This window comes from Buteo buteo, chromosome 2 (assembly GCF_964188355.1).
Source record: "Buteo buteo chromosome 2, bButBut1.hap1.1, whole genome shotgun sequence".
Lineage (NCBI taxonomy): Eukaryota > Metazoa > Chordata > Aves > Accipitriformes > Accipitridae > Buteo > Buteo buteo.
In genome coordinates this window covers 77092871-77120484 of record NC_134172.1, presented here as the reverse complement: position 1 = coordinate 77120484, position 27614 = coordinate 77092871, and the positions used below count along the sequence as shown (strand labels likewise).

The 27614-nt window shown below is 48.6% G+C and overlaps 1 long non-coding RNA gene across 1 annotated transcript; it reads left to right on the top strand.

Annotated features, from left to right (window-relative positions):
- On the top strand, positions 1-27614 carry LOC142028759 (uncharacterized). The gene is made up of 3 exons (XR_012649686.1): positions 1-147; positions 6100-6213; positions 27557-27614. It is a non-coding gene; the product is annotated as an uncharacterized LOC142028759 (long non-coding RNA).

Genomic DNA, 27614 nt, shown 5'->3' with positions numbered 1-27614 from the left:
CAAAGCCCTGATGGAGGTGGAATGATGATTCCAGGCACCACTGGAGCGGGGGTCTCTGGGCCCACTGGTGTATTTGCCCTCTACGTTTGTAACAACAAATCAACTTATATTTGTGATTCTCTGAGGAGAAGGAAATCCTTCAAGCAGGTAGGCTCTAGGTGTCCAAGGGGACCCACATTTCAAAATATTGTGTGCTAGACTCAAACAGAGCTTGGTATGAGAGACAGGCTTAGTTAAATCCGTAAATCTCCCGTTTAGGCTTGTTGTTGTTGTTCTTGCAAAGGGTTAACAGACACTGCAAAACATTTCTAGGATGAAGTGCTAAGATTTAGTGTACTGAATTAATTCTTAAATTAGAACAGGGGATTTGCACATGATTTCTAAGGGAAATTATCTTCTGGGTAAAATTAATACAGGAGATGTTTCAACATCTGGGATGGCATTATTATGAGCAATGATTACCCAGACATTGCCAAAAGAAAGAGATCACAGTAGACTCTTTCTTTTCCTAACGAAAATAAGCCACTCAGCCTGAAGGAAGAAGACTATTTGCAGAAGGACTGGCTGATTTGGAAATGCACAAGGAGTAAATTCTCCATGAAAAAAAGCTACATGCTTTGCTAATGGACGGTTGGGAAACAGAACTGCAGACAGCGAAGGTACCCATTTATACGTGGGCTCCGGGCGTCAGTCTGCCTCGCCTTTGAGCTCTTCATCAAAAAAAGGTGCTTAATGCGGTGCTACAGCTGTCCAGGTGTTTAATCTTCGGAGGTTAAAGAGGAAACGCACTGGCAGATGTGACCTGGAAAACCTTAAAAAGGGACAGTTGGTCCGTCTGCTCCCCGCCCAGAGACCACAAAATTCATCTGAACGCCTCATCTTCCTCCAGCCTTTAAAGGGCTGGTTTTGCCCTGCCCAAAATTTAAATAGGGCAGAGAGTAAAGCCAAAGCAACCTGCTCGAGTTGTTTTGTCAAAACAACCGCACACCAGGAGGAGCTTATAAATATTTATTTTGCTTCAGAGTATTTCATTTTGTCAAGAAAAGAGGAGGGCGCTTGAGTGGGAAAAAGAAGACCGGTGGCACGCCGGCCCCTGCTCCTTTCAAAGGAAAAAACACCTATGTTTAATTTAAAAGGGCATAAATGGAAGAGAAATGCCTCTTTACTTTCATGTTAGTAGCTGGCTATTAAATTACATCACAAGTGCTACGTGTGGGACTAGGCGAGTGCATGGTTATTTCTGTCTTCTAAACCAGAGTGCAAGTCTCAACGTAATTACTTTGGATCCAAGTGTAATTACCAACTGATCTGCAGGAACATACACAGTAGTGACATCCATTCGAGGCAGCATTAGAGCCTGATGATAACACAGCATCATTAACACAGCTTAGCACTTCCGTACGTGGCTACAGGCCACGGTTTTCCTCGGGAAAGGGCTCGCGGTTCGGCGACTGAGCCTGGAGATCTCGGCAGAAGTCACCTGAGATCCTGCCCCTGGTCATCACGTCTGCGCGCGCGGGTATGTGTGAACAAATCGGTGCAGACAATAGCAAACATGATATCCTAATCATGGGAAATTAAGCCAGAACAGACTTTTTTCCAAGATATATCTCCTTGTATTTCCAGAACCTGCCTTTTTTTTTTTTTTTTTCCCCAAAGCATTGACCCCCCTGAAAAGAAGGAGGGTGCTGAGTCCTGCTGCCTCCCCTGGGGTCACTACCTTTTTGTTTAGCTTTTCTCTGCTTTACTTTACTGTGAGGGCATCATGCTTAGATTTTGGAATATTTTCTCTTGAGCTCACACCTCATCTGTCTCCTTTTGGAAGACAGCAGGTATAGGGATTTTCTTTTCTTTATTCTCTTCTCTTTTTTTTTTTCCAAGGCTGCAAGCATCACAGTAAACAACCCATTTATTCTGATGGTCTTGAAAGCTTTCTCTACACCTCCAAGAAGGTCAGAGAAAAGCTTCAGAAAGTGAAAAGGAGAAAAAAAATCCTCCTTTCTTTAGAAAATTGCCTGGTTTGTTACCACACCTTCCTGGCAATACAGTGCTCCAAAGAGAACGCAATAGATCAATGTTAGAAATTAAGACATATTAAAGAAAAACAAAATACCTTTTTTTTTAAAGTTAGTCTTTTCAGGTACCTTTAGTTGTGCCAGTTCTAGCTCATAAATACAAACAAATGAAAAGATGACAAAACACAGCTTGACATAATTTCCCATAAGAAGTATGGGACATAAGATTATACAAACAAGCAAGAAAATATCTCCCAGCTCCTGTGGGTAACAATGCATTCGCACACAGCTCAGGTTCAGTGATGTTAAAGTGAGATTGACAGGGTAACTAACCCCTGAAGGAGGTTTTCCATTTTGGGCAGTCCTGCTAAACCATGCTTGATGCTTTGAATGAGCTCAGTTGCGCAGAGATATCTTTTTTCCCCTAGTTTTGCTTATAAGCTGGTTTTATCAGAGCAACTCCGCAGATGTCAGTGAGACACATTTTGTTTTCAGTTACAGCAGTGTAAATCACAACTGATCTAGTGAACTCAGAGATACCCACTTTACAGTGATATCTGTGACATTAAGAGTTTGGTGCCATGGTATTATGACAGCTTAAAGCCCCTCCATGAAGAAACAAAGTCAGGCTCAGCACTGTCCTGGAACGCATTACAAAGCGTGTTTGTTATTGCAAAGGAGACAGCATTTGCCTTGGCTGTGAAAAAGAAAACCAGATCTATAACAGCTAGGATTTCATCTCTACCATTTATCCAATGAGATTTCCAATCCTCTTGCACAGATACCCTGCTGCTAACATAGCAGTCAAGATCAGAGCACTTAATCAATCATTCACTGAGGACAAATATGCGTAATCTAAATTAGAACAAACCAAGGCATATTTTATATGACAGCCGTACAGATTTTTAAGAAAAAGCATTGGCAAGAAAATTGCATGAAAACAAAATTGTCTTGTGTTTATGCTTAAAGTGGTAGATTTCCTAAAAGCTTCTGCGGAACTAGGTAGCCTTGAATACACAGGGGCAAATTCTCCTCTCACTGCTTTCATTTCCACATTTTCCTTAATAAACTAGAGTTGCATTTGGCCCCTCTGGTTCTGAAGCAGAAAGCCTGCTACAGACCTCAATATGATGTAGAGTCCTTCTTAAAAACCTTTCATATTTTATGATCACTGTCGATTCTCTTATGATCAGTGTTGGTTCAGGCTCTCATGAATCAAAAATCAGCTCGTGGCATGCATCTTAGAGCAACCTATTTGTCTGCAGATAGCAAAGGAAAGTGGCACTTTGAAGAATAAAAACCCTCTGCCTTCAGAACGAAGCATGGGCTGCATGGAAGGCTGGAGCACGAGCCAGCAACTTAGACCTCCTATTCAGGCTCAGCTTTAGGCATTCTGGGTGACCTTGTGTTCTCCCACTTTCCTCTAGGTGAGATATTATTTATCCTTGATAATAAAATACAGGATTCTTCATCTACAACTCATGGTTTAATCTATTGTGTCAACTTGCACAAGCTCCCTTGGAAAAAAAAAATCAGAGGCATTAAAAGGAGTAAAAACCCAAGTATCTTTAACTGAAGCCACGCAACTTTCATCAGAGGTCAGGCCCTTGTTCCCCTGACTCTGCAGAGTGAGTTCTCCATAGAAGAGCATTCCAGCGATGGCCTTAGAGAGTGGATGATAGCTACTGCACAGCCCACAGCGCCCGTCGTTTTTGGATACCCTTCAACATTAGGTACAAACCCAACAAGCAGCAGGAAGGCTTGAGCCCAGCCAAGCCACTAACAGGGCAGCCAGCACTGCCTCCTGAAAGGAGAACTTTCGCAAACATGCTGAAAATATCCCTGCAAACATCCTTTTCCCACGTCCCTCTGCAGAGTGGGCTCTAAATAGTTGCTGTGTCTTAGTTCTGCCTCTGCTTCTCTGGAAGGAGCAAATGCTCCCACGGAAGTTCACACATCACCAAAGCCTCCCGTGGGGCGCGAATTGCAGTTTATTGCCATGTTTGGGGACTTTTAAATAAGCATTTCGGTTCCTGCATGAAAGCTGGTCTGATCTGGTGTGCAGCAGGGCTCATTTTCTCTCCTCTGACTCTTGGTTTTGGAGGGACCTGTGAGGTTTTTCAGGGACAACTGTGAAGACGTCAAAGTCTTCTACCATCCAGCTTGCTGAGGCGAGGCATTGCTGTCAGTGCTGCTGACATGGGCAGGTTTGATCAAATCGGTTAGGGAGATGTTGGTAGAATCAATGACCCAACTTTGCTTGAATTAAAGGCAATGGTGAATGCCCCAGAAAAGCCTGGAAAAACAAAGTCAGGGCAATACTGAGGACTTTGGAAAGCTTTATCTTGGGTGTCTAAGCAGGAATTTGTATGCCTACTCACTTATTTTTGCGTCCAAAGGCCAGATACAGATTTTACTAAGTTTCTTTATGCTTAATGATGAGACAGAGCCTTCATTTTGGTCTAAGTTCATCTCAGTGTTGAGAGAAACCTTTGCTTCTCTGAAGCCTCCTAGACTTAAACCCCAAAGCGCAGATACCTTCCCGTTAGCACAGACACGCTCCGCAAAATGTGAAAATTCTCTCTCTCTTTTGTCTCCAGTAAATAAAAGAACCTCTGCCCCTTCCCATCCAAAACCCATATATTTTTTAAAGTGCTGACTTCTTCCTTGTTTGCATCAGTTTCAGTCCGCCAGCTCCTGACAGCTCCAATCAAACGTCTGTCCAAACCTAGATGGCCCAAGCAACTGGCATGGTTGAGGCACGGTTTAGAGCGGTTGGAACGATATGGTTAGCATCACATCTTGGATTCACCAGCCTGATTTATTAGGTACCACTGACAGCCCAGAGGACTGGGGGATGCACGAGTCCAAACTGACACCATCTCCCTGGAAAAAAAAAAAAAAATCACCGTGCCCTTGTCAGTGTTGGGCCTTTGCCTTATTGTTCTCCCTCCATTTCATGGAGCGTTTATGCAGGCTGGAGCCAACTATCCAAAGCAGAGAGGAAAAAAACAGGCTCTGCAGGTACCAGGGACCTGGGAGCAGTGCTTCCACTTTTAAGGATTCATACGATTTCCAAAAATCACTTTGAACTCCATTTTAAACTTAGAAGCTCAGTTAATCCTCCCACAAATCCCTGCTAAAGCACCTCAATGCGTGGCCTGGCTTATTTTTTTAACTTAGCCTTATTTTTTTTAACTTCTCAAGTATTGACTCAGTCACTTGAATGGGAGGCTGCCGTGTGAAGGTGCATGAGGATGGACTGGAGCATCTAAATGGAGGGCCCCAAACATGAGCGTTTTTCCCTTAACCTTCCCGCACCATTGGGAATAATAATTCCTCGCAGGGCTGTTGCACAGCTTGATTCATTAAGGCTTATGAAGTGCTTTTAGCTGCGGCACTGGAAGGCTCTGCGCAAGTTATTTTGGACTGCTCAGGTGTTAGGAGGAGAGGCACTGCAGAAGGAATACAAATAAATCAAGAAGAGAAACTGCCCCTTTCCTCCATCCAGCCCCTGCCCCCCACTGTTCTCCATCACTGTTGGTGTCAAACAGTTAATTTACAAGCCCAGCACTTTACAAAGCCCCTGGAGCACCAATTGTCCCTTTCTCATGCAACATCAGCTCCTCAAAAAAGCCAGCTGAGTCTCCGGGGGTCACCCTGCTCCTGCCCTTCCCAAGGCAACTTCAGCTCCTATCCAAAATTGCCTGGCTATTTATTTTCGGACAAGTCGGGTCCAGCATCACCCCCTTGCAGCCCGATGCTGAAAGCACTGAAATAACCCCGGGGTGCAGGATGGCTGCTCTTGGGGCTCTGAAACGTGCCCTGTGCCTGGCCAGGGAGGGAATATTCAGTTGGTGAAGGTGACCCAGATGTCTCACCCAACCCACCACCCATGAGCGCAGCATCCCCTCGCCCCGCACCAGACCCACGTAGGGACAGGGGAACGCTCAGTCTGGCAGGACAAACTGGGAGAGCAATAGGTGAAGAAACGGGCTTGGGAAGGTAAAGGCAGTGGATGTCTCACATGGCTTTTTTTTTTTTTTTTTCCCCTCCCTCGCTCTGTCTCCCTCCCCTCCTCCAGTCTGTTGCACGGGAGCTGTCGGCCATGCTGTTCCAGTTCAGGGGCTCCTGCAACAGAAAAGATCAGCTGTTGGAGAACCCATGGAAAGCCCTGGGGGAGAGCCATGGCCGCAAGGTAATCAGCAGGCAAAGTTATTACCATTATGCTGCTAATTAATTCCCAGCTCATTACGTTTCCTGTGGCTAATTTGTACTCGCCGCTGATTTGATTAAACTCATCTCTATGCTAATAAATGTGTTTTCCATTTGTTTTAGCGACTGTAGGAAGAGAGCCCGGTATTTACATATTTTGACGTTTATCAAATAAAACGCGGCGCCTGAATTAATTCTGCTCTGATTTATAAGTGGGGGGGGGGGGGGGGAAGGGGAGCGAGGGGATGCTGAGGGTCAGGCGTACGTCGCGTGTGCGGCGGGGAGGGGGCTGCGCGGATGGGCGATGCTCCTGGGCATTTAATCCCCACCGGCCCCATCCTGCCCAGGGATGGCTCCTGCAAGGTGTGTGCCACCTCGTCGGCTGCTCCCCTGCCATTTATTTCCCCTTCCCAGCTAAGTTTCGAGACGCGGGGCTTTGATTTGTAGGTAAATCGTACGGTTCACCAACACCTCGTCAGGTGGATTTTTCTTTGTCTTTCAGAAATTGCTGTGAATGAAGATTAGATTTACACTGCAGCACCTAATTATTAGCAGTGACTTTGTTTCCCAGTTCCTTTTGGTAGGACTCGCTACAGTAATATCGGACAGCTTGGATTTCTAATCAGATAGGGAGGCACAGACACCTCGCAATGCATACATAAATATATATATTTTAGGCACGCGTTTTACCCTCTCTCTCCTGGTAAACAACAGGGCAGAAAGCTCTGTCTGGCCCTCAAGCAGCTGCCTTTTAAACCCAAGACTAAATCTTCAGGGCAGATCTTCAGCAAGTGAAATTCCATTCAAAACTGTCATCCTGTTTCCTGTAGTTTACTGTTGCAGTATCAGTCTCCTCTTCATTTGGGGCAAATCCTAACAGAAAAATACTCTCAGAGAGTAAGTCAGTCAGCGGGATTTGTGCTTTTACAGCACTTAAGGATTTGTGAAATCCAGTCTTTCCTTTTCCTAGGAAAACTGGCAATTGTCACCAAGCACATCCTCTATCTCTGTGTGTGCATGTTCACATGTATCATGTTATGTTGGTGCACATATATATATATATATATATATATATCTATCACACAGGACGGAGGCCAGATCCTCTGCACGCAGCATGGCTCAGGGAGGGCTGGGATGGAGGCGAGGCAGGGAAATGCTCCTCTTCTGGTGCTGGAAAAGGCACGCCGGCTCAGCAGGGATGCCTGGGAGCCCAGGGTAGGTCTGTCCTGTCCCAGTCCTCCTCCCTGGTTTTGTCTGGAAGTTTGGCTCAACCCAAAAGGGATTTTCTTTCCCTCTACATCCTGGCTTTCCGCCGGTTTCTCTAGTTTCTCCCCCAGGTGCTTCATGTTTGCATGCCACACCAGCGGTCCCCCGGGGCAGCCCACAGCTTTCATTCACACCCCCAGCAAAAGTTTCCCACCAAAGAGGAGCCCCGACGATGCCACTTCTCACTCTGGCAGTAAGACACCTTCCACTGCCGCTGCTTCACCCCAGGCGATCTGGAAACAGCTTGATTGCTTAAGTAACAATTAACAGCCTTGTCTTTTGGGAGTGCTTCTGGTGCGCAGCGTGCGTATCCCCTGCTCCCGGAGCCTGCGCTCTCCTACCGTCTTACCCAAACTGTGGACATCCCCCAGCTCCTTCCCACTCCTCATCCTTCCATGTGGAAGGGTGATGGTGGGCTGCACCGTGCTGCCGAGCCCATCCCAGGCTCCGCTGCAGCCACGATGATGATTTCTCCCCTCCTGACCTTGCTCTGAGGCTGCACAGACGTACTCGTGCTGCTGCCCGGGATGCGTAGGATAAGGGCATCCCACCGGCAATGCCGCACGGGTCCCTCGTAGGGTCGGATCCAGCTGCGCTGCCAGACCATGGCAGCAGCTCCCTGGGCTGTTTTTAAACCAGGTCCTCGAAGAGAACCTGGAAAAACCCTGTCTGGAGCGATGCGGTGCTCAGCTCCCGGCGTGTGCCCGAGCGATGGGGCCATGCCTGATCCTGAGCACCACCTTGGCTGCGCATCCAGAGTCCGAGGCGTTACACAGTATTGTCTCGCTATCGCTAGAAAAACCAGCTAAGCCATGCGGCAGTGCAATTGCTGGACTTTTCTCTTCCTATAAAAGGTTTTAAGCCTTTGCAAAACCGGGAAGTATTACCGAGGAAAAAAAAACCTGCCTTGTTTCGCATTAACAGTCTTTGCTTTTCCTGGCGAAGGTGGGACAATAGCCACACGCTGCATGGTATCAGTGTCACAAAGAACGGACCCAAAAGGCTTCAGCTCAGGACAAATAAAAGTAACATTGATTCCTTTTTATTTTTCTTTTTTTTTTTTTTTTTTTTTTCCAGCTGGTATCAATACATTAAACAGCCACACTGGAAAAGTGAAATTGATTCAAGGCCTTCAGTGCTCCCTGCCAAAAAAGCCTCCTGCAAGGATCTATTCTGTCTTGAATTACAGTCTGGAAAAGTTCAATAGGTTATTGTACAAACAGAGAGCAAAAGCCCGTCAACAATGGAGCCAAAGTGATTGTGCGGCTCCTTTGTGTTTGCCAGCCCCACGCCCCTCGCAAGCTCGGATGTTAAATCAGTTTAATTAAAATGGTGGGCTTCAAATGCTTCGCATTTTTTTAATGCACGTCCCTGTGTAAAGACACGTAGGCTGAGAGGTTTAAACCTGCTTGCCTGCACTGACAGCCCCCCCCGCCCGGGTCCCTTTCTTGGTCCCTAAATTGCAGCGGATTTTTACAGCTGCTGAGCACTTTAGGCAGAAACCTCGGTCTCAGCTGTGTCCAGAATTGCTCCGTGCTCCCCTGCGAGAAGAGGTGGTCCCAGGGCTGGTCACGTCTCCCTTTAGCAGAAGGTGTTGGTGAGACGTGGCACCTGCAAAGGGGGGACACGCGTGGGGTGGGCACCCGAGGTGCGTGACCCTTTGGGAAGTTCTTGTCCCCGCAGGCTGGAGCCGTGCTTTGGGGCTGTACGGGTGTAGGTGACTTGGCGGTGGGACCCTCCAGAGCCCGTGTCATCCCTGGGGGGACTGAGTGCTCCCCAGGGAGCGGCAGCGGGGTGAGGTCCCCGATGCTGCGGTGGGTTTGTCACGAGTCCTGCCGGAGGGTCTCCTCCTCCAAGCAGGGGGGAGAAAAGCACGGCGTTGCGCTACATCACGGTTTCTAAGTCCCCCTCTCCATCTCTAATTAAGATTCGAATTGAGTATGGGCATCGTGTGTAAGTAAGATGCTAATTATGAAAGTCCTTGATCTCCCAGACAATAAAGCAGGCTCACTTTTCTGGCCTGCCCGTATTTTGAGGTAGCTCTGAACCCTCACAGTCGTAAACACCCCGGATATCTGGAAGCCACATTTGAGAAGTGTGTAAATGATCGATTTTGCAGGGAGGTGAAGTCCCCATCTTGCTTTGAACAAAACCTCTTTACAGCATTTCCAGCCCCAGCTGACCCTGGCCACACATCTGGCTCTCTTGATAACTCAGCTCCCCGTAATGACATGCATTAAACTTTCTTACCCCGCCTCGCTGGACATCTGCCTGATGCCCTCGTCCATGCTGCACCATTGCATTTATTTTCTCATTGGAGTAACCAGGATTTACCGCTCCGCGTGCACTCGGTGGCTTCTCGTGCTGATTTCCCGTGCTCCAGCTCAGGGTCACCCAGGAGGAGGGGGCCAGCGTTTCCTGGGGGGTACAAGCCATTTGGGATACGCGGTCCCCAGAAGCACCTATAGACAATGTACGCGCACGGCTGCGCACACACGAGCGCAGTGCTTTCTGGAGAGGCAGCACTTGCCATTCCTGAGCGCGTGGAGCCCGTAGCCACCACCCCAGCACCCGTGGCCGTGGCCACTGACCCGTCGGGCTGCCGTGCCCCCACAGCTACACGGGGAGCGGGCACGTTTCTCCTGGGCTGGCAGGCAGGTTCAGAGCTCCTGCTCCGACTGGAAACCCCGTAGCCCTTCTCCTCTAGCCGTAAAAATAACCCCAGGAACAGAGAGCGTGTTTGGAGAGACCGGGGCTCGGCAGGTGCCCTTGCGAGGATGCTGTCTGTCTGTCTGTCTGTCTGTCCCTCTCCGCTCCAAAGCTGTCCCCACGGTCAGGGTGAAGGGACGCAGCACAGGCTGCAGGCGCAGGGCTGAGCGGGTTTGTTCATGAGCCATATAGCGAACGCACAGGGCAGGATGCATCAAGGTTTCGTTCCCTCGTCCCCAAATTTGACAACCTTCATGGCTGAACATCCTACCTAGGAGTCACGGGGCTTGGGAAAAAGGTGCGCGTAGTTTGAAAAAATATATGAAAAAGTGGCTGAAAAACCACAGGGAGAGAATATTATAAGGAAAGCAGAGCACAACCAGTACGGGGCCAGGCTGCGAGGTAGGAGGGCAAAGCCGCAAACTGGGAGGGTGAAGGTGGCCGGTGCTTTAGTGGCCGCAGCATGGGTAGATTCAAGAGAAAGAAAAGGCTTGGGCTGCAGAAGAGAGGGATGCTAGCCTGGAAACACAAAGTGCAGTACCACACTGCACCAAAACGCTGGAATTAACATCAAAGCAATCCTGGAGCAAATGAGATTACAGTATGCATGTTAATGAGGCAGCAGCGCTAATCAGCAAGGATGCCTCGCTAGGAGGGCTGCACTGCCAACTTGTGATTTTTGTTGTCAGGCTGGACTGGGCTTCCATTTGGAGCGAAGATTTTGTTTGGTTTAAAAACAATCAGTATTTTTGCAGGGTTTCTGGCAGTCTCGGATTTGATTTGATTTCCTCAAGTAGATGTCTGGCCCTCCAGGGTACAGAGAAGAACTTGGAAATGGGATTGAAGTGCTCCCCAGAGCCAAACTGAAAACCACTCCAAAGCCAAGGAGCGGATGAAAGTTGCCCAAAATGTATTTTACTCTATTTTTTAAACCTCATTATTTTGAAGCCAATCTCACCAGCTTGCAGAGAGCTGAATACATGGCTTTTGCACAGTGTGTTTGTGTGTTAAGCTTTCCTAAGGAATATGAAGCCACTCAAAATGCAAGGGGTCCAGCTCTGCTCACGCTCGTAGCAGGTTTTTTTCCGGTACCACAACGCCAATGTCAGAGTTATACTTCACCACTGAGCTCCAAAACTGGAGCTTTTTAAAGTCAAGAGCTCTAAAAAAAGCACTTGCTTGGGAGTCATGTGGCTTCAAGCAAAAAGCTCTAAAAGGGGCAGCCCCCTCCCCAGGGAGGTTTAGCTGGGCTGGGAAAAAGGATAGCAGGAAGGTTAGGGTAAGAAGGGCATCATGAAGAAGGAAAGGATTGAGATAAGGAAAGGCAGATAAGCCGCTCGCAAGAATTAAAAGGGCAGGACCCACGGCAGAGGATAGGCGTGAGCCATATCTCTGCTACCCCCGAGCTGCCTGAAACGTGAGATGTTCCCAGAGGCCAGGGAGCAGATTCATCTTGGTCAGAGAAGCTTTGGAGCAGGGTCAGGAAAATGGAAACCTTTCTGGAGCTTTTCATCTGTCTCTGTAGCCAACTAACCCCTTGGGAGCCAGAGGAAGGTGGAGAACAGCCACACCAGGGGATGGGAATGCTGCAGCCTGTGCCACGAGGGTGCAAACCACCCTGGGGAATAGGCCCCAGCCTCCTCACGGTCCCTCTCGAACCCTTTTTATGGAAAATGCCATTCTGATTAACTGCCTTCGCAAAGAAACGAGGCTTGTTTTGATCTGTTTTTCAAAAAGCCTTTCTTCTTGATTGGACAAATTGGCTTAAATGGGTCTCTTTCCCTTTTCTGAAGCAAGGCTGCAATTCATTTCTGCTTCCTTCTCTTTTCACTGATAATCTCCTTTGCTGAAATTGTGAATAAAACAGAATTTGGGATATTTGAGTGTTTATAGAGCATAACAACATGGTTTACATCTAAGTTTGCAATGCAAATGTGCATCTCCTGCAGGTGAGGCGCAGTGGTGGGCACCAGGAGAGCTGATACTCCGTTCCCAGCTCTCGTCCACCCCTAAGAAAACATCTTCTCTCTTTTCACTTCAGAGAGGGCAAGGATGCGGCTCAGCTTCACAGAAACCTTGCATGCCCCAATGCAGAGGTGCTGCAGGAAGAGGTTCCCCGAGCTGCATTTCACTCACTGCGTCTCCCAAGGGAATAGATCTGGGCAGGGGAATGGGGGAGGAACCAAAGAGGGACCTGAGAAGGTGCAGATGTACCTCCCTTCTGCTGCAGATTTACATGGCTGGGAAAAGAAGCTGTTCAGTAGTGCTTTCCATGCCAGGGAAATCATTAACAAATTAATCATTTACTAATTAAACGGCATGATACCCATGTAAAGGGAGTGTGATTATCCTCTTTTGTAAGTCAGGAAACTAAACGGCGTTTCTGATTTTAGACCAAATTTGCCCTTCTTGCAACCTCACAGCTTCTGCTGCCACAACCTTTGCTCTGTGGCCAAAACAGCTTCTTTAGAGCACCCATCTCTGCACACCAGTGGGAGAAACCACCCTGATTTGCACCGTGTCAAGCACCATTGCTGCCTGGTGGCTGTTCCTAGGCTCCTTTTGGAAAGGGATGGAGGCTTGGCTGGTTTTTTTGCATGTCCTTTCGATGTAGTGAGGATGCCAGACAACTGGAAGAGCCAGACAAGGAGATGAGGCTGCATTCTCGCCGGGCATCACGAGGGCTTGCTGGGTGCGCGCACACCCTTTGCCACCCCTCCAGATGAATCACAGTCTGCAAAAATTATCCGCAGACTCAGGATAAGTGAGAGCAAAATGAGAGCCAAAGTCTGATCTGCTTCTTTTCACTCTTCTCATTTTATTTAGATCACGCACATGAGATTAAACGTCTGCTTTATCCCAAATGAGTAGCCTCTGGCAACAGGCGGGATAGGTGAAACTTCATCTGCGGCATATGAGCATAAATTTATTTAAGAAGTGAGAAGGAGTGAAATTGGGAAGGCAGAGCAGTGGCGGTGCTGTTCAGTGAAGACCATGGAAGTACCTTCCTCATTGCATGTTTGAAGCAAGTCTTCGGGATGTGGTGAAAGAAAATCTATAATCGAAATGCCAAGTTATTGCATCGCAGGAACGTTTGTCCTTGCTAAGACTTCTCATACCACTCCTGCCACAATGCTTTCCCATGAAGTGCTCAGATATAGCAGAAGCTCCCCAGAACTCAAGTCAAAATGCTTCCCCTTACTTTGTGATCACGAGGTGTCCAGCACGCAACGGCTGACACGGCGCAGCAGTCCGAGCCCTGTGCACCTACATGGAGTTGTCACAGGTATTTACTTTTCCTAAGTGCAGCTCATTATTATTGCCATCTCTGGAGCTGTAGCGCAATGAAAATTAATTCCCCACGGCCTCGCCCAATAACTTTTGGAACAATATATTTTCCAGTTTTCTTTACTTTGTGTTATGGTTTCATATACTCAATCAATTGCGGATGTCATACAGTGAAGCGGTCCTACCTGCTGCAGAGGGAAAAGCGCGCTGGACTTTGCTGTGCAGTTGTTTGCTTTGTGTTGTGTACACAGAATAAAAGTTAATTCAGGAGCAGCTAGAAAAAAAACCACTGAGATTAGGAGCACAGAGATATAAGAGGCTGCAAACTAAAGTCTTGCTGACTCCAGGAAAGTAAGAGACATCTAAGACAGTTCCTTTCCCCATCATAACTCAATACAAATAAATAGAAGAAGGTGGATGGAAATGGAGTAAATTATTTCACTGCCTAGAGCGACAGATGAGCAAAAACAACTGGGCTGGCTTCTCCAGGCTTTCAACACTTTTGCATGCCTTAAAAAACCCACCATATTTGGCCACCTGCTGCTGAACTTCACGGTAGCCGTCCATCCAAAGGTTTACAATAACCAGGCAGCCCAGTATGGTTTTCCAGCTTGATTTCCTCAGGGGGATTTTGTAGGGATAAGGTGACACAGGGGTGATGTCTGAGAGCCTCCTCTTCCTCACCCATTCACTGCTCCTGGGGACACAAGGAAGTTTTTATCCTTCGGGCACAACAGCAAAGTGCAATTTGAGTTACCCATAAGGAATCGGATTTGGGCTTTTGCTCCTTTCGGAGGCTTCTGCCCGCAGCCCAGCAAGCAGCCTGCCCTGCTGCCGACTGCCTACGCGCGCCGAGAACTAGATCCCTTTTTCTAAGCCAAAGCACATCTCTAATTCAAACACAAAGTGAAAGGATGCTGGAAAGCCACTGGCCTTTATGGTTTATTAAGCTCCTTGTGCAGGCATAATTTTAGATATTTTTTTTTTTTTTTTGAGACTAGACCGTGTCACCGCTGTGTTGCACTTCACAAAACCCACGAAGCCACCATCCCTCCTTCAAAATGATGGAAGAAGTATGGGGAAAATCCCGCCTTTGCTGCTGAACTATTACGTGATTCTCTTTTTTTTAAAAAAGAATAACAGTCACATTTCTAAACAGCTCTTTATTAAACCGTCCAAACATATCATCTGCACTGGAGGATGTAAGGGCTGACACCAGACAAAACCATCAGATTGCTCCGAGAAAATGCATTGGCTTGTCTTGACAATTCAGGACTCTGTGGAATACCCTGTTCATATTTGCTGTTGATTTTAAGACTGAAATTTGCAGTATGAAAACAGACATGCCTAAGAAAGCATTGCTCAGCTTAAACTTAAAAGGACAGAGATGCAAGATTACAGCAGAGAGATGCAGCTCCTGGCTCCGAGCCCTTTCTTAGGAACCAGCTTACACTTTGCCTTGGGCTTTTGGTCTATCAGCATCTAATGAAAGATGACAGTGCAGGCTCCCTTAGGGGCTAACGTGGGCAATTTCAGTTCTGGCATTTTAATTTATCTGCAACCAGCAGTTTTCAAAAGGGTAGAGCTAAAAAAGAACTTGGCTTGGTCACACACAGACAAAAAAAGGGGGAGTTGTGACATAAAATGCATGAGGAGGTTTGCTTCGTTTTAACTCCTTGGGAGCCTGCGACGCAGACGCTGCGCAGCGGAGCCTGTAGCGATGGCTGCGGTCTCTTAACACGTTGGCTTGATGCTGTTAACCCTATACACCAGGTAGCTGGGTTTTCTTTAGGTGAAGTGGATTCCTCCATGGTTTATGGCTGTTGGGTTTAGTGCCGGGCACATCTACTATATTCCTGACAGTTAAGGTCCCGACTTTTCCCGTTTATTAATCCCCAAAGTTGCATTCAGATGCTGTAACGGCAAAAGGTTAGCTTAGGATCAGTAGCGGCCATAAATCCAGAATTAAAGGCCGCGGGTTTGTCTCCAGCCCACCCCGTGGTGCCTAGGTGCTGCGGCGGGGGGGTCGGAGCCTGCTGTGAGCGGGCATGAGCACCCACGCACTCGTCGCACATGTGGAGCTGCCCCTGCAGCATAGCGGGCAGCCTGGGATGCTCAGCCCGTGCTCCAGGGAACAAGGAGCGGCTCCGTCCTCGATCTGCACCTCCCGTGGCATTTTTCTTGCCAATTTTCCTGAGATCCCACGTGCCGGGGTGCGCACGCCGAATGGAAGGGTCTCATGGCAAGCCCCATGCTGACACAGCCCGACGCTGCAGTACCGCTGACGATAGCGCCTGGCTCCGGTTCATAGCCGAACCTCATCGGTAGCATTTGAGGCTGCCGTCTATTTGTTCCCTGGCATGTTCAATATACCCTCTAGGCACCTGGCTAACCTCAGGGCACCCAACACCACCAGTGAGTTCCTGAAGGATGGGTCCAATCCAGCTGCTGCCTGGGCTGGGGGTTGCAAAAACTTCATTCAGGATTGAATGGGTTAAATTTTTTAAATTTTTTTTTTTTTATTATTTTTTTTTTACTTCTTTCCACCGAAGAATTTCACTTTGCCTTTTTTTTCTCCCTGCTGCCTCTAGAGGACCAGGCGATTCAAGGCACAACTCTAGCAGATGGTTTTGGTGATGTAAAGCACAAGGGGATCGCTCCCAAGAGCTGCTGAGGCAGTTAAGTCAAAAATGAAGTGATGCATGCAGCATGCCACAGCCCCTGTCCCGGCCGGCTTCAGACGTTTTCTTCCGCACAGCCAGCTCCGGGCTGTCCCCACGGCCTCCGCAGCGATTTATACGCAGAGCTTTCTCCGCATCTGATCCAAAATCTGCTGGAAGGGACTGATGGGCCCTTTCCTGAGTCGGTTTGAGTCGGAGCAAAGAGCATGTGCCGGTCAAAGGCTCGTACGGCAAGTGAAACCCAAATCAGCAATCCCTTTGCTGATCCTGCCGCGAGAGCTGCGAAAGGTGCTGGGCAATGCAAGCTGCAAACTCGCTGGAGATCAGGAGAAATTTTTTTTAAGGTTTACAAATTGTAATGTAAAACCTTAACCTCTCGTCCATAGCAAATATTGCCAAAGTTGTTAGAGAGTGAGAAAAGCAAATCCATGTTTTGTCAATATTAGTCCGATAAACAAAATTTAAGAACTAAATGCATTCTGTGCTTAGCAAATGAAAATTAATTTCTGATACGTGAGAACTGACTTTCTCTAAACAACATTTCCCTTGCTTTAGTGAGATAATCTAGAGCTATATTAGGAAATACAAACATTTTTCAGAAGAACTATACATAATTTATAGAGAAGCAGATCTGAATTAGCTATAGCAGTGCACTGAGCTTTACTACCGTCCATACGTCCCTCTCCCCTAAAGCCAGGATCTCAGCTGTGCACAGCGAATCTGCTCCATCTCTCTGATGAAACCCTCTCCTAGAAACAGTTAAACACAAGAAACCAGAAATGATCCATAAATTAGGTCTGGCTATAGGTTCAAAATCATAAGTTATGGCCTATTGACCTCATACTCTGAGGGGAAATCAGAAGCATTTTTCTAAAGAGCTACCACTGGAGGAAGGGAGGTTTAATATATGGCACAGCAGAGCACTGATGCAAATAAATACGGCGCTGCATAATTGTAGGGGAAATCAATAAACAGCATGGTGGTTAAAATAAAGATATGCATAGTGAGGTTTCTGGTTTATATGTGTGAACGGCTGTTTCCCCAGAAGTGGAGGAAGATTTTTTTCCTGCATAGAGCCCCTAAATACGACAAAGGTGACGGCTCGTCCACTGCCCCTTTTACGAGGAGCAAGTTTCAGCTATTGTCTTCCTCAGAGCAGCTATCCTGAGTCGTGATTATTAGCATAATTAATAAGTGCAGTTTGCTCATTTGAAAAATTCCAGCGACGTTTGCCGCTCAGGCATCGTCAGCGCAAGACACAAAAAATCACTGTGACAACTGTTTTGCAAGTTAAGGTTTTACTGACGAACACCACAAAGAGATGAAGCCCAGAGCAAGTCCCTTTTCACTTTAATATTTAAACCTCTTTTAAGACAACGTCAATATTAACGCTCATAATTGATGCTGGCAGTTGACTGTCTGACCATAAAAAAGGCAAGGGATATGATTAAAAAAACCCCAATAATAGCAATTGCGATGTGCCAGCCATCGTAGAGGAGGGTACTGGGACGCGGGGATGGGGTGTCCTGCATCCCTGATGCCGTCAAAGCGGAGCTGGTGGTGCTGCCCAGGAATGGATGAGACCCTTTGGGTTCGGCTGATTGCATTTCTCCAGGCAAAGCCCTGGATCTCCCAGCCGAGAAACCCAGCCTTGCTCAGCCTCAAGACCAGCCAATGCTTTTAATAACTAAATACCATTTGTTGCTAGTTAACCTCGGGATTTCCAGCATTAAAGATATTTCCCACAGGAACCAAAGAGCACTAGATGAATAGATAAATGCAAAGTTCATGGAAGTCGATGGGAAAGAGCACACGGAAAATACCCAGCAAGTGCACGGCGCGCCGGGCTCCGAAAACAGTTATTTATTGGATGGAGCTTTTTGACTGCCATTGATCTTATTCTGAGAAATTAGTCAATTGTTTCAGTTTAAAATTTAGGCTAAAAGTAGCCATAATTTGAAACCGAGTTTAAATGCAAAGTGCTAGATAACCTGAGTACGGTTATTGTCGTTGCTCGGTCTATATACAACCAGAAGGAATTGTGCAGTAGATCACCATCTCCATTTTTTTAAATGGAGGTGTAGAGTAGTTTTGCTGGCTTTGAATTGTACTGGTATGCAGTATATGGCGTAAAATCAAAACCGGAGAGATAATGTGGTTATTTAAGCTGATACAGTATTTTGAATTTTGACTTTTTTTTTTCACTTTTTGAAATTAAAGGTGAGGAAACAACTAAAATATCTTGTACCCATTAAAAAATCGAGCTGCGTTCACTAGAGGGAAAAATATTTCATGAACAGCAATTTGGGATTTCTAAAAGGCGAGGTTTAATAAAAAAATTATCGGTGACAACACTTCTCTTTTTCTCCCAATCAGGTTGGATGGCTGCATAGACAGAAATCTTTCTGAACAAACCCAACGCACTTCAGTTAAGCCATTTTATGTACTTCCACTCTGACATTCAGCCTCAAACTAAAACCAGCAAAACTCCTTCTTAGCAACCCTCTCCCTGCAAACACGCTCCTGCTCCGTAGGTATTTAAGGAGGATGTCCCAGCCAGCCCTTTTCTTTATATTCTTGATGTTTTTTTCTCTGTGCTTTGGGGTTCTCCAGGCAGTTTTTACTCCTTCCAGAGGAAGATGCACAACAGAGGAATTGGGATTAAAGAGACAATGAGAAGTCCTAACCGCTGCCGTGCGGCAGAGAGCAGGGTACGGATTTAGCGCTAACAACAGAAAATAGGAGAGCTTTGTAGCAATTAAAGCTGGTCAAAACCCACCAAATGGTAGCGAAAATAAGAAGGGGGGAGGGGGAAATCATTGCGATATTACGAGTCTAAAAAAAAAAAAAAAAAAATCAATATTCTTATTGTTCTCTGCAAGGGTCTCACAAGGAGGGAAGAGCCATGCCCAAGTCTCAGGGCTGGCTGCAAAATGCAAGATTAGCGGTTAGATCCTTATCAAAAATAGCAATGGGAAGCTTTTGTTTAAAAGGTCTACTTAAAAGAAAGCTCTCCTGACCGATTACTGCATTTGTATTTAAAAGAAAGACGACCACTGACATCAACTAGCTGGCCATAAACGAGCGTGCTTTAGATAATTATATTAGTTTCTACAACAAATAATACTAAGTTAAAACTATGTCGGGGTGGACATGTATGTGTGTGCACACACACGTGTGTTAGCAGGTTTCATGCCAAGGAAAAAGGCTGCCGGAGAAAATCTGGTGATAAATGCATCAGCTTCATCTTAGAGGTATTCTTTTTCATTTGGGCATCAGAAGTGAAATATCCTGTGTACTGTAAACTGCTGCTCTGTACAGTAATGCATTTGTTACCACTATGGCTCTTATTTAAGCATCTGACTACAGTAATTGTTTTATACATTAACTATACTCCCTGATGGTTGCTCTATTATCTTTTTTCCAAAATGGTGCTCGCAGATATTAGCAGCCTGATTACTTGTTTTATTAACAATTTCAACACTGTGTCAGTGTTGATTTGGGAAGCGGGGCGGTATTGTCAGCGGCGTGGATGCGACGGTGGCTTTGAGTTTCCGCGATGCTTTGTTATTATTTAGCTTGCTGATCTGCGCTGGCCGCCCTTTCCCCAGCAATCCGGGCTTTGAAGCCTAGAGGAGTCTCGGTTTCGATTCGAGTTGCGTGTTGACGATCCGTACCATCGAGACGCTCCACCGCGGATAAGCATTTGCATTCAGCTGGCCATCAGGGCCAAAGCCGTTGCAAAAGTGATTTGCGGAAAAAAAAAAAAGAAAAAACAGGCAGAGAAATGATGGATTAGAAAGGGGGAGAGGGATGCGCAAAATCGCTGCGAGGCAGCGACGCGCGCTCCCGCGAACGCTGCGTGTGCAAGCGCGGGTTGTCTGCGCGTCTCTGGGTGGGAGCTCAGAAAAGGCAGGACCAAATTTTCTGTGGCTGTGCAGCCGTGCCCTTGATACATCAGCAATTCCCAGTGGCAAGGGGAAGGCGAGGAAGCCGCCGGATCGGGCCCTGGAAGGGGGCAGGGGAGGTTTCTGCAGTGCAAAGCGCTCCCCTGCCTTTGCTCATGCGTCACTTCTGTCACCGAAAGGAAAATCAGAGTCTGACGCCAGTTATTAAATATCTTCATTATAAGGGCATTCCTTCCAGCTGACTTTCAATTTTGTTGTATCTAGGGGCCCTGTGTTAATAACTGCATGCTAAGGACAAGTGTTCTTAAAAAACACTGACTATTTAAATTCTTATAAATAATATGCAGCTTCCCGCTTCTGACTGATAGATATATTGTTCAGCCAAGCCACCATAAAGGCAATAAATATATCTACTGTTATGGGTCATGAGTCTAAAAATTAAATCAAATGCAGAAATTGAGTCTTGACAGAATCTGAAGGGATAATGTCTTAGCTTCTCCAATTACGCAGTTCAACATTTGGATAAATCATATGAAAGTAAGTATTTAGCCCCATTTTTCATAATCACTATTAATGAGAACAAAATGGGAGCTGAGGGCAGAGGGAGAGAGTTCTGACAAGATAAATAGCATATGGGGTGTGTTGTCAGCCACAGAAAATCAAGGCTGTTTAAACCCCCTAAACAGCAGGAAGGAAAAAAGCAGTAAAAAAAAAAAAAAATAGAGAGAATAGTGGTCATGTGTTCTTATCAACGACAGTCACTGTGTCAAGGCGTTTGGGATCTGGCTTTCCAAACACGACCTAGGGCACAGAAGTATCATCTAGAGCACCCCAGGATGGTGTGAATAACTGATATCCAGTGCGTGTGATTTAAATATTGCCTTTTCTCACTCTGTAAGCAGCGCTTAAAACCGTGCTAAAAAACTTCATTTAAAAAAACCACAAATTTTCCCCCTGGACTGGTCCCTGTGGGTCCAGGACAGGCAGCTATACACACCTTCAGTGGCCACCTCTTTGTTTGAGGGCAAGAAGAACATCGAAGAAATTGTTTCATTTGTACCGCGGTTTTCTTCAGCTTTCATGCCAGGACACGCGCAGGATGTGCCGGGCTTAAACGAAGGAGGGGAAGGTATAAATTCTGTAGTCATTTTCCATCATCTTCTCTGTCTTTCCTGCTTTTCATGTTGAAATCACTTTAAGCATCTGCAGTAGAATTATTCTTAGAGAGTCTCTCATGAAATTAGATGTCTCTGAATTGAATTCATTTCCACTCCATTTTGTCAGACGCTAACACAGGGAGAGCTGGATCCTGCTTTAACTGGCTTTGAGACGCCGTCCCTGTTTTGGCACGCAGAAGCCGGGGCTTCACACTTGGGACGAGTTTGTCCCCATCCCGACTTCGTCCCCATCCCGAGTTTGTCCCCATCCCGAGTTCATGCCCTGCTTTTCGGGATGTCAGGGAGCATCCTTTGCACGAAGCAATGCTCGGATGCAGACAGCAGCTGAACCCTGCCGTCAGACATCCTAACGACTCGCTGGGAACCAAGTTATATCAGAATATTCTTACAATATAGAGTACATCGGTCACTTTTTGGCACTGAATTAGAGTTACAATATCCCCGCTAAAGTCAACAGCGGTTTGTGGTATTAGATACACGAATGTATCCTCCGCTGCTCTGAAAATGAGCGTTACGCCGTAAACCTCCGCATTAAGCTATAAATACCCCAGCAGTCCAGGGGAGAAGGGACCATTTTGATGCCTCATGCAACATTAGCAGCTCACAGATTAAGCACGTGGGGCCTGGGAGATCATCTCCTTGAATCAATATAAAGCAGGGAAGCAAACAAACAGCTGGCCGGGTTCCCCCAAAATAAAAGCGTTTGATTGTGGCAAGCTTCAAAGCGACTGGTTGACACGAAATAGGTTGGGTGCCCTCCCCTGCTGTGCCCGAGGAGCAGAGGGTAGCGTGGATATAAATAAACATATAAAAATTACTGCTTACTCCTCCCCCCGCCGACAAACCGCCTCCCAAAGAAAACCAGGGAAGCAACAAAAACCGCCCCAGAACATATGGCGGAATCAAGCGCAGGATCCCCCGTAGGTTTGGGTTGTACAAGTAAATATTAATCTGGGGGGGATACTGGGGGCTGAGATCAAAAGAGCAGCTCCCGTTTCTATAGGGAAAAGGAGCGCTTTGATGTCACAGCGTCTTCCCTGCGCCGCCTAATGAACTGAAATTGTGACACAGTGACATCCTGCAAGGTTTGAAAGCACTTAGCACAATGACACATCTTTGGGGTTTGCTGCTCTCTTTTTCCATCAGCCTCCTTCGCCAGGCAGCCGGCGGCAAGGGCGAGGGGGGGGGACGAGTTCTGCCGGCGAGGGTGGAAGAGCGGCGGAGGAGACGGAGGCGGCTTTTGGGGAACCAGAGGTGAGAGTTTCTCCCTCGGTTACACACAGGGAGACCAAAAGGGGACTCGCTCTGCCGCAAGCCCGGCCGGGCGGCATCAGGTAGAGATGCAATCGGGAGAGAAGCACGGCAGGGTACGTCCCCCCCACGTCCCCCAGCCTTCGTGTCCGTCCAAGGCTGGCGGGACCAGAGTCATCCTCGCGCCGCACCTCCCGCGCTCCGTCCTCCAAGCCCAAGTCACGGCATCCTCACGGGATGATGGACGTGAAATGGGTTTTAGGAAGACGCAGAGGCAGGGGCAGGGTCCCGTGGAGGCAGAACCTCCCCTCGTTCATGTCAGGCCGAGAAAATACCCAGCAGGTAGAAAAACCGTGGCTATAGGCATAGGCTTTTCAGCCTGGTTTTGGCCAAAGAGCCTGAATATTTTACCCAGGCTCCGGAGAAAAAAAAAAAACTGAAACAAAACCCTGTGCCCCCACGCCAGGGAGGGCAGGGGAGAGCGGGGAAGCCCCCGCATGTGATGGTCACAGCTCCCCAAGCCCCCCTCCCCGATGGCACATGCTCTGGGGAGGAAACCAGAGAGAATGAAAATAAGAAAGTCCTAATAAACTGTGCAGCAAAAAACTCCCAGGGCCGCCAGGGAGGGAGAAAAGGAGGTGAAAGTGGGAAGGAGAGATCCTTTTTTTTAAGAAGGATGATTTAATGGAGGGGAAAGGGGTTGGCCTTCGGCTTTCAGGTCTACCCGCTTGCTGAGCAGAAAGGCTCTGTTGATTTTGGATGGATGCCCTCCAGCGTTTCACCAGAAGGCGGTTGACCTGCCGTTGCCTGTGGAGAGTGGGATGGTTTATCGGACTTTTCTGGGAGTATCTCTTTACCCAACCCGTGGCTCGTGGCGAGGACGCAGAGCCCAGCAGACCCCGGGCAACGCCGTCACTCAGGGCTGCACACAGCTGCTCAGGCAGCGCAGGGTTAAATCCAGTTAATCCCAGGGATTTACTCCAGATTAACCCAGCGAATTGAGAGCAGCATTTGGCCCTATGTAAAAGGGTCGGGTTTTCAATGGCAGAGGAAACCCAACGGCATTACCCGCTCGAGGGGGGGTGTTGCAGATCTGGGTGAGAGAGTTGCTGGGGCCAGAAGTTAGAAAATGTAATACAGCAAGACAGAGCCGCTGAACCAGGCGGGGAAAAGAAACTTTATTCAATCATCTGCTTTACTTATTTCATAGCTGAGGAAACTCATCTATTCCTTGGACTTGTTTGTGCTGTGAAAGCTCTGTGTTGTCACGAGGCAAAGAAACTGTTACAGAGAATAAAAAGGGCGACGCTGAGCTGCAACCTGCCTTAAAATGCTGCACTCGGCTAGGAAGAATAAAACCACGAATTAGTGAAAAGAGCCCCACGGCTTTTCCAAAGCCTAGGATGCAGTCTGATCACTCTTCACCAAGTCACTGGGATTAGGAAGGCATTAACGGGAATGACAACTTGACGGGTTTTAGCAAAGCGTCATGACACTGTGACATCGCCTTTCCAAAAAATACCGTATTTGGGTGTGTGTACGCAGAAATACATGCACATACGCAGCCATACGCACAGAAGGAAAGCCTGTAAGGACTCAAGGTGTCATTAGAAAAGCGTGAGCAGGGGACCGAGCTGTCCCAGGAAGGGCTACAGAAATGCACCTGCATAATTTCATCGACTCAAAGGTCCGTGGAGGAGTTTGCTGGGGGGATGCAGCAATAGGGTTCGGGCATCCCGAGACCCCTCTGTCCCCTGAATCGCGGGGAGAAATGCAGGGTGGTTCCCAGCACACATCCAGCCCGTGGGAAATAATAGTTTCTGGAGCAAGGGAAGGGATCGGTCAGACAGAGCTGCTTTTACATGAAAAACTCGCTGCAGCAGCACGAGGATTTGATTGCACGGAGCAGACTGGGGCTGGATGCAGCTCCCAGATGCTGCTGTGTAGAAATATTCAATAATAATAATAATAACAACAACAACAATAATGCAATGGGAAAAGGCTCATCTTGAACTGATCATTGAGGCAAATTAATGCAACTTTGATGTAGCCTTGGGGTAGGCGGCTCCACGCAAGGTCACGATGCAGCGTTGCGATGGCCAGGACAGGGCACCAGCACCCGCGGGCAGCCCCGGCGGCCACCCATCACCTTCCCGCACCCTGCCTGCAGGCAGGGGGGGAAAGCACTGAGCCGGGAAGCGATAAATAACCCACGTCTCACGGAGGGATGGATGCTTCTGCGTGTGAATTAGAGGCCTTGCCTGCTTCCAGCGAGATGCCCCTTGCACAGCGCCGTGGCTCCTATCTAGGGCAGGTTTCCCTTCAGAGCTGTCATTCACCAAATCCCACTCAGCCGTGATTTCAGCTAAGCTGCATTTCATTATTTTTTTTTTTTTCCCCAAATCAGACTTATGCAGATTCCACCCTCTCTGCTAGTTAACCCCTGCAGCGCCAGCACACCCCAAATGTCTTTATGGGCTCGGGGAGGTTTTTGGTCGTGGGAATCCTAAAACTTTATGGCATGACACAGCGCCTTAGTGAGGCCATCTGGCAATTTGCTTAGAAAACCTGCCACGGAAATCTGGGTGCCTTATCAGCCATTTTTCCTATCTTTCTTTTATCACAAAGTCTATATGAGTCAGATTAAAGAAAGGCTGTTTGTATAGCATTAAGGGTGTTGTAGTAGTCTGTATTAAGAATGTAGATGTTTATTGCCATTTTCCTTAGCTCATAGCTGTATTTGACTAGTAAAGTGTGAGTTAACCAACACCCAGTTTATCCATGAACATCTTTAAGTAACTCACAGTTATTTCATGTTTGAGTTGGGCTGATATAGCAGATGTGACCATTCCCTTAGCTGGGCAGAGGGATGGACCAGGGGGCTGCCTTTCTGTGAGCTTCCCTTGCTGTGTCATGATGGATACCCCCATGCTTAAATTAAGGCTACGATGCTTGATTTATAAGTTCAAAATCAGGATGGAAGAGGAAGTTAAGAAATGATGAGAAGCAAGTTGCATCATCGCATCCTGCCAAGTCAGTGACTCAGGCTTGTTTTAGAAGTCCTGAACATGATTTAGGCTTCCTCATAGGGATATGAGGTCTGAATGGGAATCCTGTCCGGAATCCCTGCTTTGCTGCATGGCTAACATGGGAAACTGTGGCCCGACGCCAGCCAGCTCCGAATGATGGTCCTTCCAATGCTGTGACCATGGCATGCAGAGATGTGGGGCTGCTCCTGATGCAGGGCAAAACACCACCTGCCTCTAGCTGACATGAGTGCGACATGGGTGCAAATGGAAAATTAACCCTGTGCAGCTCCAGGCCCTGGCATGGCATTTCCCTGTGCAGGGCAGCCAGGAAGGGATGCTGGTTGCTGAGCAGGGGCTCAGCTCTGGCACTGGAAGTGGGTGTCCTGCATCCAGCCTGCAATCAGCCTGTGTGCTGCCTGCAATCAGCCTATGCGCAGCCTGCACCCTGCCAGCACCCAGCCTGCAATCAGCCTGTGTGCAGCCTGCACCCTGCCAGCATGCTGCCTGCACCCTGCCTGCAATCAGCCTGTGTGCAGCCTGCACCCTGCCAGCACGCTGCCTGCACTCAGCCTGTGCGCAGCCTGCACCCAGCCTGCAATCAACGTGTGCACATCCTGCACCATGCCAGCACCCTGCCAGCATGCTGCCTGCACCCAGCCTGCAATCAGCCTGTGCGTAGCTTGCACCCTGCCTGCACTCAGCCCGCAATCAGCCTGTGCGCAGCCTGCACCCTGCCTGCACGCTGCCTGCACCCAGCCTGCAATCAGCCCCTGCACATCCTGCACCCTGCCAGCAATCAACCTGTGTGCAGCCTGCACCCTGCCACCACCCTGCCAGCACCCTGCCTGCACCCAGCCTGCAATCAACTTGTGTGCAGCCTGCACCCTGCCTGCACCCAGCCTGCACCCAGCCTGCAATCAGCCCCTGCACATCCTGCACCCTGCCTGCAATCAACCTGTGTGCAGCCTGCACCCTGCCAGCACCCTGCCTGCACCCAGCCTGCAATCAACTTGTGTGCAGCCTGCACCCTGCCTGCACCCAGCCTGCAATCAGCCTCTGCACAACCTGCACCCTGCCAGCACCCTGCCTGCACCCAGCCTGCAATCAGCCTCTGCACAGCCTGCACCCAGCCTGCAATCAACCTGTGTGCAGCCTGCACCCTGCCACCACCCTGCCAGCACCCTGCCTGCACCCAGCCTGCAATCAGCCTCTGCACATCCTGCACCCGGCCAGCACCCAGCCTGCAATCAGCCTGTGTGCAGCCTGCACCCTGCTTGCACCCTGCCTGCAATCAGCCTGTGTGCAGCCTGCACCCTGCTTGCACCCTGCCTGCAATCAACCTGTGTGCAGCCTGCACCCTGCCTGCACGCTGCCTGCAATCAGCCCCTGCACACCCAGCCTGTGCCCAGCATGCAATCAACCTGTGTGCAGCCTGCACCCTGCCAGCACCCTGCCAGCACCCTGCCTGCAATCAGCCTGCACCCAGCCTGCAATCAGCCTCTGCACATCCTGCACCCTGCCAGCACCCTGCCTGCACCCTGCCTGCAATCAGCCTGCACCCAGCCTGCAATCAGCCCCTGCACACCCTGGCTGCACCCAGCCTGCAATCAGCCTGTGCGCAGCCTGCACCTTGCCAGCACCCTGCCTGCACCCATCCTGCACCCATCCTGCACCCCCTGCCTGCACCCGCCGGCCCCCCGCCCCGGGCAGGCTCGTACCGGTGCTGCCCCCTGCCGGCAGCGCCCGCCCCCTGCAGCCGGCCCGGCCCGCGGTTGCCGCGGCAACGATCGGGGACGGGGACGGGGAACGGACACGGACGGACACACGGACGGCGACGGGGCTGGGGGGGGGGGGACGGGACCGGGACCCGTCTCCGCCGGGGATGTCCCGCTGCCGGGGCTCCTCCGGAGATGGTGCCGAGCCGGGGGGGGGCTGCAAAGCGGGCTGAGCCGGGGCGGGGGGGGGGAGCCGCTCCGCTATTATTAGTAGTATTATATTATTCTTCTTCTTTTTTAGCTCTTTATTTGGGCAGAAGCCGGCACTCGGAGCGCATTTCCATCCTGCAGCAGCTATT